Here is a 10,326-nt window from a genome sequence, read left to right as displayed (position 1 = left end):
CCCCTAGAGGATGAGAATCCCCTGGAGGATGCGGAGAGAGGCCACATGGAGAAGCACATTGATGCCAAACGTGTGAAAGAAGGTTTCTTAGACCATCCTGTACAGTGGAGCCTGGCTGCTATCCAACGGTAACAGCATGAGAGACCTAAAGTGAGACTAGAAGAACCGCTCAGCCAAACCCAGCCAATACATAGCATCATGAGAGGCAATGATAAATTGTGGTTTTAAGTCACTAAGTTTCTGGTGGATTGCTAGACAGCTATGGCTCTGGAAGCTATCATGCATCTGGAATTGGATTGACAAAAAAACTAGACACAGGTAGAACATTCCTATGTGAGTTCAGGGAAGAAAATTCCAAGCTCGGAGCAGAGGTATTGCTATCAGGAGTCACCCCAGAGGCAAGCCATGGGTTTAAGGGGTGGGGAATAAACTGAAGGATTTCAGGGGTCTGGAGCCTTCATTTTGCTGGGTATGTGTGCTAAGTGAGGGATTTGCTGCAGCTGGCTTCTAAACTGGGAGGTGAGGAGTTCGGTGGATCAGCGCCAGCTAACTTCAGTTGCTGTGATAAATTGAGCATGCCATGATAAGTTCGGCATGTCATCTCCACAGTAACCCTCTTCAGTGTTCCTAGTATCTCAAGGACAGAGTCTGGAATGTTTGGCAATGATGGGGGAGGGAAAGAAAAGCAACAAATTTGGAGAATTGCCTTCAATTTAGTTGAGGCAGTTTCCAAACTGCCCTCAGTTGAGGTGAATAGCTGGAGATATTCAAGGAGCAAAGGTCCAGACTTACTGAGCTTGTTGTTCTCACCAAATGAAACAGGGGTTGAAAACAAACAAAATCCACAAAAGGAGAGATCTATCTTTTAGCCACTGCAATAATAATAGCTGTCACTTGTATGCCATTTACCATGTGCTAAAGGCCACTGTTCAAATTCACTCACAACCTTATAGAAAAGGGTAGCAAAGAAGTTTAGTAGCTTGTGAATGTTAGCTGTCTGATCCCAGAACTTGCACACCTAACCACTAGACCATGTAACCAGACTGTGATAAAAGTGATATTTCAAATCAATGGGAAAAGAAAGGATGCCTGAATCAGAGTAAGCTTCTAACGCAGAAATTAGGCCAGTTATGGAAGGGGCCAGGCCTCCAGCTAACTTTATGAAAAAGAGAAACTAGCATGAAGATAAAAATAAATCACATGCTATACTAATACCACTAACTAATAGAGACTGCTTACAAATCAGGAAGTTAAAGTTAAGTATTCTAATAGAAAACTTGCCAAATGATAAGGACAGGCAATAAATAAATGAAAAATATGAGGTCAATATATACACATTTAAAAAAAAGCCTCCCACTTCAGTAATTTTCAACATTACAAGTTAAAACAACATGAGATATTAGTTATCACGAATGGAAACTCCCAAATAAAAGAATAATTCCAAGTGACATGTCTCACTATACATTTAAACTTAATATGAAGTTGCTTCATTTCCTGGTCCATGCACTGCCCGCCCACTAAAAAAGTCTTTGTAAAAAGATGTAAAACAGTATGATGCTGGGACTGAAATAGAGAAATGAAACAACAGAATAGATTTGAATGCTCCACAATAGACTGTTCCATATTAAATAAACCCTTCCGTATTAAAATATATATATATTATGTGATGAAAATGATAGCCCAAATAAATAAGGAAAGGTAGAGTATTCAAATGGTATTGGTATCATTAATAACAAATAGGAAAAAATAAAATTAGAATCATGCTTCATACCATAGATTAAAATATATTCCAGATGGGTGAAAAGATAACATGTGAAAAATGCTATCTTCAGCAATTAACAGGAAGCAGAGGTGAATCTTATCTCAGGATGGAAAAAGACAAAAATAATTGCTTATATTACAAAGAAAAGATGGGCTTAACAACGTTAAAATTAATAATGCCTCTATTTTAAAACAACCATGAACAAAATAAAAAACATACTGGGATATAAATTTGCAGGATCCCTAGAACTTTACTTGGCAATACATGAAAAGTTCTTTAAGATTTTAAAAATAATTTTTGACAGAATAAACCTGCCTTTAGGAATTAACCCTAAGGAAATATTCAAAATTACTAACTACTTTTTGCAAATTCCAATGTATATATCATTATTAATTATAATAGTAAAAATTGAAAATTTGAAATAACCCAACTGTTCAACACTAGAAGAACAGCTCAACAAGTTATGTTTATACTCATTTTATGGGATTGTGTAATCATTTTAAATTATGTTTTTGAAGTACTATTATGGACACAATAAAATGTCATTCACACATACAAAAAAAGTGCCATTCACTCATTTATTCATTCATTCAGCAGACAAAAATTGAATAATGTATGTGCCAGATATTGTTATAGGTGCTGAGTTTTCATGGTGTGCAGAAGGCCTGCTCTCCTGAAGCACATATTTGGGAGAGAACAAAAAATAAATAAATAAATATATAAAGTCAGGAGACTTTATATAATAGTGTTAAAATATGAGACTATAATACAAGTTAAGAGATGTTTATATAGCATAACCTCAATTTTGTAAGGAAACAATTACAACCACAAAAAACATAGGTATAAAAACATAGATTACTTTTATCTGTCCTTGAACTTCATAAAAATCATGTATTTATTATAGATTAATTTTAGAGGCATTATAAAAGATGATGCCACTTATTTTGCCAAGTTCTTTCAGGATGAATCACTCTAAACAATTCTTAAGAAACTCCATTGCACTTCAACTTGCTTTCATAAAGGCATCCCACCTTAACTAGGCAACATTGCTTTGAGAAAAAAAATAGGGCTCTGCTGAGAACTTTGGAAACTGCCCTTCTGCAGCAGTCAGCTAGCTTTAACCCGTTAGCTAGACATCTCCAGCTGAAAGAGAGAGAGGTAAAAATCCAAAAACTCTAATAACAGAGAGTCTGCAGATGATCCAACTGGAATCAGTTCTTCTGGCCCCAAAGAATTATATCCCCAAGCAGCTGAGAGAAGAATTTGAAGACTGACTTGCTGAAATGCTGTTGGTAATACTTGAATAGGAAGAGAGTTTGGAGATAGGCAGTTGTATGTGGCCTGATCCCACAGACTGTGGGCCAGCAACTTTCATCTTAGATTAGATTCCAGAGAGGAATAGTAACATCTTCCCCCAGTAGGGATTTCAGCATACTTTTAGTCACATTTGTTCTTCCTTTGTAGCTGCATAATCACAGTCCTTGCCAGAGTATAAAGGAATGTGACATCATTTCATTTGAGGAATAGTACATCCTTTGCACCATCCGTTATCATAATTCCCTGTGTTTCATAATGCTTTTTCTGACTTTACTACTCCTGTATACCTTGATTACATCAAGATTTTTTTTTTGGTATGGGCAGGCTCAGGGAATTGAACCCAGGTCTCCAGCATGGCAGGCAAGAACTCTGCCTGCTGAGACACTGTTCCACCGCCTGATTATATCAAGATTTTCTTTTTTTTTTTTTTGCATGGGCAGGCACCGGGAATTGAACCTGGGATCTCCGGCCTGGCAGGCGGGAACTCTGCCTGCTAAGCCACCGTGGCCCACCCTATATCAAGATTTTAACATTCCTGCTACTATTTGTGTGGTTTTAGGCCACTCTCATAGAGTTATTATTTGCCTCCTTGTATTCCGTGTCCCAGATTATAGGGCTGTTAGTCATTACTCCAATTTCTCTAAGAATCTCCCCACCTCTTTTCTCCTCTTTGGAATTTTTTTACAATTGCCCAAAGTCATCCTTTCTGAACACTTTCTTGTGCTGTCTTCTGTTTTGGAAACCTGTGGGACTATGCCTGTATTTTGTGAAAACCTTTTGCAGTCTACCTTCCTAAAGTCCTGGGTACACGTTCAACCCAGCTCGGCCTTGCCTTCCCCTGAAGATGACACGGCCACATCCTTCCAAGTTCTCATCTCTTCTATTCCTCCAAGTGGCTTCTTCTAATTGGTTGGAATCAATGAGCACATTTATTGCATTCCTTCCTCTACCTTTCTAGGTCATGAAATTATTAGGAAGGCAAATGGAAAACTCAGCATCCGGAATATGTTATCTCCACTAATTGTGTGGGCTGTCCTTTATTTCGTGCACGTGGCTCAGCTCTGCTTCCATGAAAACATCGCTGCTGTTCCTCTCTCCTTTCATCCCCATCCAAGTGTTCAGGGATTCCTCTGCATCTACTGTTATCTCAGCCTACAGTGTGGCTTCACCTCCTTCCCAACAGGTCTTTTGTGCACAAAACATCCTTCTCTCGCGAGGTTCCCATGGCTCACTTCCATCAGCCAACCCTCAGAGGTATCTATGAAGTCTTGTTTGTCACACTGCGCTGTAGTCTCAAGGTTACTATGTTGCTCATTTTCCGTGCATGATATTTGGACATCTGCTGCCTACATTCTGTTTCTGATGTCCTTCCCGATTGTGTGCTCATTGAATTACTCTACACTTTCCTCACTGTTGAAATTCTTCCCAGACCCTCCTTAATGTCATCCATGGAAACCATTGCAGTTTTATCGAGGAGTTACCCTCCCTTCCCATCTGTTTTCCATTACAGCCCTTTTTGGCCAGAGCAGTTGGTTTCTGACTAAACACATTCTTTTCCGTCTTCGGAAAATGCTGTCCATTCTTAAATTTCCATCATTTTCACGTTTGAAGCCACGGACCTGAAATAAAAATCCTGCACCCAGCATGTCCCTAGTCATTGGTTTCTCATATTTTTGTTCTTGACTTTTGTGCCCCTACAAATTTCCCCAAATTTCACAGTATGGCGGGATGCTCCATAGAATATTCCAATGGGTTGTAACTTGGCCCTGGATGGTTTTGTTCAGCCTCACCAAGTTTTGCTATATGCTAGAGTCACACTCTGTGAAGATAACACCCTGTTTTCATGACTGGGTTGTGTCAACCTACAGCCCGTATTGTACCCTTCATGAGGGTCCCTAAGTCTCAGAAAATGACTTTTCCTCCGTAGCTTTATCATTTCACCTCTCTTCCTCCTTGCTAGAAAAGGATCATTAAAAGGTGGTGTAGTAGAGTCCAAAGGAGATTGCGCTGCTCCTTGTTACCTGGTGATCTCTGAAGAGGATCCATAGCTAAGCGAACCCCCCAAGCCTCAGCACCTTTATCCTTCGAATAGGGACATAATATTGATTAACAGGGTTATGATGATGATTATTTAAAGATATTTTGCAAATGAATAGTAATGCAAATATAGGCTTGAAAAATAATCACTGGATATTTCATTTTTCACAAACTGCAGAACACATTCTGCACGTGCGAGAAGTTGCCCAGCATTTTCCCGCAGCCTCATATCAATTCATTTATTGCCTCCTAGATGCCAGATTCTTTGCAAGGAGAAACAAAGGGATGGGCACAAAACTTGAGGGCAGAGTTCTCCGCCAGGAAAAAATTAAGTTTGGGCAGTGCATCTCTTTCATGGGGTGGATGATTTGGGGCATTGTAACAGTGTGCACTGACCTAACACCATTGTGCCCATGTATTTCTGGGCATCTCAGAGACCATCCCAAGAGTGTGCAAGCATCTGCTTATTTTCTCTAACCCAGGCAGTTGGGACCTCTAACAGAGGCAGGGACTGCCTATGGATAACTTCATCTGTGTATTTCATTACATTCTTTCCTATCATGGCCATGTGGGGACGGCGTGGTTTTCTAGGTAGATGGTGGGATAGAAATGATAATAGCAAATAAACATGATAATAACAACTACAGTTCCCATGATCTGAATACCAAGTACGTGTCACCTGCTCTGCTGGACTCTTTAGGAACAAATCTGCTAAGCTCTTTATATATCAGTGTTTCTTAACTTTACCTTTTTAATATTTTAATTTTATTTTTAAATTATTGCTCCCCTAAGGAGTAATAATAACCACCCCCTCCAAGAAATGTTTATACTACGATTACTCTATGTGTCTAGGAACATAAAAAGAGTAAAGTTTTTTTCACCCTCTCCCCTAAGGATGAATTTTCAGCCCTTTGGGAGTAAGAATGCACAATATATAAGATTTTTTTTTCTTACCTAAGCTATTCCCCAAGTAATCCCCAGACTGTTGGCTCACTCTCTGTGCTTATTATATAACTCTAAGGAAGGGAACCTTGGCTGGGAGGTAATGGCAAGGACTCCGTTGGAGGAAAGGTTGCATTTTCTACATAGATCTCAGCCCAGGTCAAGCCTGGATAGACCCCAGTTTGATGAAGTCTGTGGCCGCTAGGAACACAGCTTTCTTTGTGACTTATTTCTCTCCCAGGACCTCAAATGGGATACTCTACATTCCTCATGAGAAACCTGAGGAGGATACTAAAAAGACAGTCACAATTTTCCTACTGCCTGATGCCAGGTGTTTGCAGGGTCAGCTGTTGGGGTAAGAGTTTTGTAGATTATTCATATACTGAAATTTCTGAAGTTGCAAATGCTGCCTTAGTTTTCTGTCGTGTCAAAGGAATAGAAAATGTGGAAGTGAGGGAAGGTGGTAATAGAAGGGATGGGTGAAAGACAGAGGGAGAAAGAAAGGAAAGGGAAGGAAGACTGGAAGGATAGTGAAGAGAGGTGGGGGAAGAGAAAGAAATGGAGGAAGAGCTAGAGAGAGTGGGGAGGAAAGAGAAAGAAAAGGAAGGGAAAGGAAGTGTCATGTAAAGCACAAGGGCTTTGGAATCAGACAGCTGGTTTGGTCACTTAGTAGCTTAGTGACCTTGGGCAAGCTACTTAAATTCCCAGTTTCCTCACTGTAAGTGGGGATAGTACCTGGCTTTCAAGGTCAGGGTGAGGTTTGTATGTACAATACCTGGCATATAAAACGTGCTTAGTTGTTAAGCATTATTATACTCAGATTGGTTATAAGAGGGACTAGAGGCAAACAAATTTGCCAGTTGGGTTTTCTTGTCTTAGAAGGGGCTTGCCTGTGCTAGCACACCTGGGATTGGCCACAAGGCATTCTGGGACCTCATCGACAAATGCTGATGAGAGAGGACCCTTTTGGGTTCCCAGGGGGCCCAAGAAATAGCACTTCTTTTCCATACACAAATTTTGAACCAACTAAGAATTAAGTCAGCACATCGATTCCAATATATGGCCCTCATTATCAATCAGTGACACTTTGGAAACATACCTTCTATCTGAGGAAGTGGAGTTCCTCATGCTGAACCCCAGAATTTATCCATCAGCCTTAGGCAATAGCAGACCAGGGCAGGCATCCCCCACAGGGAGAAAGATGCTTTCCTATGGGTTGCTTCTAAGAGAAGAAAGAGAGGAAGGAGCTAGGCTATACCTGCCCTCTTTTTTCTTCCAAACTCACCAACTAGGCAAGTTGGTTCACCTCCCCAAGAGAGGGATGTGGGAGGAGCAGAAGAGGCCAGGTGTGATCTGCTTGCTAATGGATGTTCCTCCAAAATGGACTAGATAAATCAAGAATGGGCTAGCTGTGAGGCTCCCAGCCTCTGCAGGTCAGAGGCAGGAATAGGGGGTGAGCAGAACGGAGCTAATGAGACCACAGATCTGGCCCCAAAATGGGAGGGAGGACTATGTGTTGTGCATGGAAGTGTCCAACCAGCTGGCTTCCTGGAAAAAAGTATTTTGCATAAATTTTACTGATATTGAAGATTGTGCACCACACAATTTATAAATAACAATAAAATATGCAACACTATTTTAAATTCCACATAGCTAAATGATTCTCAGAGAATGCTTGCATTGATTTTGCCAATTTCTTGTACCCATAGCCGACCTATGGCTGTGATTCAACCATGACTTGACATGAGTCTAATTACTTGAACAGAGTAATTTCCACACTTCAGATAGCAATAGATGCAAATAACCTCAAAGCCCAGACAATAGTAAAAGTGGTAAGATGATTAAGAAGGGATGAGTTTTGAGTATTTATTGACTTTGATTTTTTCTTTTTTTTTTACTACAGAGGCACTGTGTTGGGATGGCCTGTTCTCCCCAAGCTTATCAAGCCAAAGCTTGTGATCATTTATTTCTTTTTTTTTTAAATATTGTTATTGATAATAGTTTAACATATAAACATTCTTAACATACAAACATTCCATACATCGTGTACAATCAATGTATTGCCTTTTTTTGGCCTGGGCAGACACCGGGAATTGAACCTGGGTCTCCCACATGGCAGGCGAGAGCTTTACCACTGAGCCACCATTGCACTGCCCTGTATTGCATTTTTTTTAAGGTAAATTATTTGATAGTAAGTTTATATAGTTAAAAATTTAATCATGGATGTTCAGTTAACGATCCAACTTGCAAAATTCCTTAAAATTTATCAATCAGCTCTGCTCCAGCCATACACCAAACACCTAATTACACTGCTTATAGGTGTGGTAAGTCACAGCTGGGTTGGACTCAGAAGATAACTGGCTGCCAAGATCTCACAGCAGGAAGAATAGCATCCAGCAGGGAGCAGTGTGGTTCCAGGTGGTCCCTTAAGTAAGTAGCCAGACCTCAGTCTGAGACTACCAGAGAAATAAGGAGAGAGGCCACCTCTAGGGGCAAAAGTGGAGATTGGTGGGTCTTCTCTGGATATGGACTTTGGGAGCATTCAGGAGACCAAGACAGATACCCTATGGTGCTACTGGAAAAAAGGGTGAGGGGAGAGCCCAGCTGACTACAGCAACAAGTCCCCATCCAGATGCCCCTCTCTGTTGAGAGGGAGACTCACTCTGCAAAGGTGGTGAACTTGGGCTCAGGAACTTGGTGGGAGAGAACTTAGTCACAAAGACTGGACTCAGGGCTGGGAGACCAACCACAGGCAAGGCAGAATTTTCTAGCAATGGAGCAGTCTGGAGCATTGGAGGACACCAGCAGAGTCATAATCACGCAATTTCCGAACTGCCCTCCTCCCTGCACACAGGGCCTATGGTTGAGTTTTACAGGTCTTTTTTTTTTTTCACATGGACAGGTACCGGGAATCGAACCTGGGTCTCCAAGCATGGCAGGCGAGAACTCTGTCTACTGAACCACCGTGGCCCGCCCTGTGGTTGAGTCTTTCAGCCGGAGCACGTTACACAGCACAGCGCACTCTGGAACAATGAGTCTGATTTGATAAGTATTTTTAATTTTAATTTCTCCCAATTCCATTCTGTATGCTTACCGTTACTCTCAGGAAAGCCCATTTAAGGCTTAAATACTTCTCTTAGAAGTTTGAAAATCTAAGGTCTAGATGCTTTACTTTTTCCCTTTCAAGGGGGTTAAGGTAAATTTGCCACATTTCAGAACAAAAACAAAAATGGTACGCAAGGCTATCAAATTTTCACGCTAATTTAGGCGCAGTGCTCCTTAAAACTTTTCTAAGCTGTCCAAATCATTTATATAAAAAAAGCTTTTGTTTGTTTCTCTGGATTCACCTAATAGGAGATCCAGTTTTCTTCTTTGTTTTGTCTACGAAGGTCTAGCTTTGTGTTGAAACTCAAAAGTTCAGGGTTTTTTTTAAAAAAAAGACTTGTTCCTACCTCTTTGTTTGTTCCAGATATGAACTATCAGGCTCCCTGGCTGCAGGACAAAAGGTGCTTCATGACTGATGTCGAGGCCTTAGGATAACAGAAAATCAACAAATTTGACTCGAAACCATGTGTGACTTCATTTCAGATTGTTATTTTTTAGTAGGGAAGGAACTGTTAAACTCAGCGGTATATTACAAGTAATAGAATACTAGTAAGTCTTAGGCATTAATGTTCAGTGTAAAGAAGTTCAAGTTATCAAATAATTTATTTATTTTAAAAAAATGTAGGGGTGCACAGTGGCCCAGTGGTGGAGTGCTCACCTGCCATGTAGGAGACCAGGGTTTGATTCCTGGTTCATGCACTACCACCCCTAGAAAAAACCATATTATGTGTATATTTTAAAAAAGAAAAACTGTTACCTTTCAGGTAGAAGAATAAGAAAACAAGATATATAAAAAATGAACAAATGCAGTCACAATATGCATAATGTTTTATAACAACATTTTTGCAAAAAAGCATTTTTGCAGTGGTCAATTTTACACATGCACACAAGTAGCAAAGGGAGTGTAATGAACCCTGCTGGACCCATCAGACAGCTTCAAAAATTATCGGACTTTGCCAGTCTCACTTCATCTAAAGCCTTACCACATCCCTATCAGCATAGCATTCCATTTCTAAAAATATAACAATAAAATACCAAGATCACATTTAAGAATAATTATTCGAAATTTTATAGCATCATTCAATAACTAGGCAGCTTTCAGATTTCTTCCGTTTTCTCACATGTGCATGTGTGTGTGCATGTGTGTGTGCACATGTGCAAGT

Source organism: Tamandua tetradactyla, chromosome 2 (assembly GCF_023851605.1).
Source record: "Tamandua tetradactyla isolate mTamTet1 chromosome 2, mTamTet1.pri, whole genome shotgun sequence".
In the NCBI taxonomy this organism is placed as follows: Eukaryota; Metazoa; Chordata; class Mammalia; order Pilosa; family Myrmecophagidae; genus Tamandua; species Tamandua tetradactyla.
The sequence above is the reverse complement of the archived record's forward strand: the minus strand, read 5'-3'. Positions refer to the sequence as shown.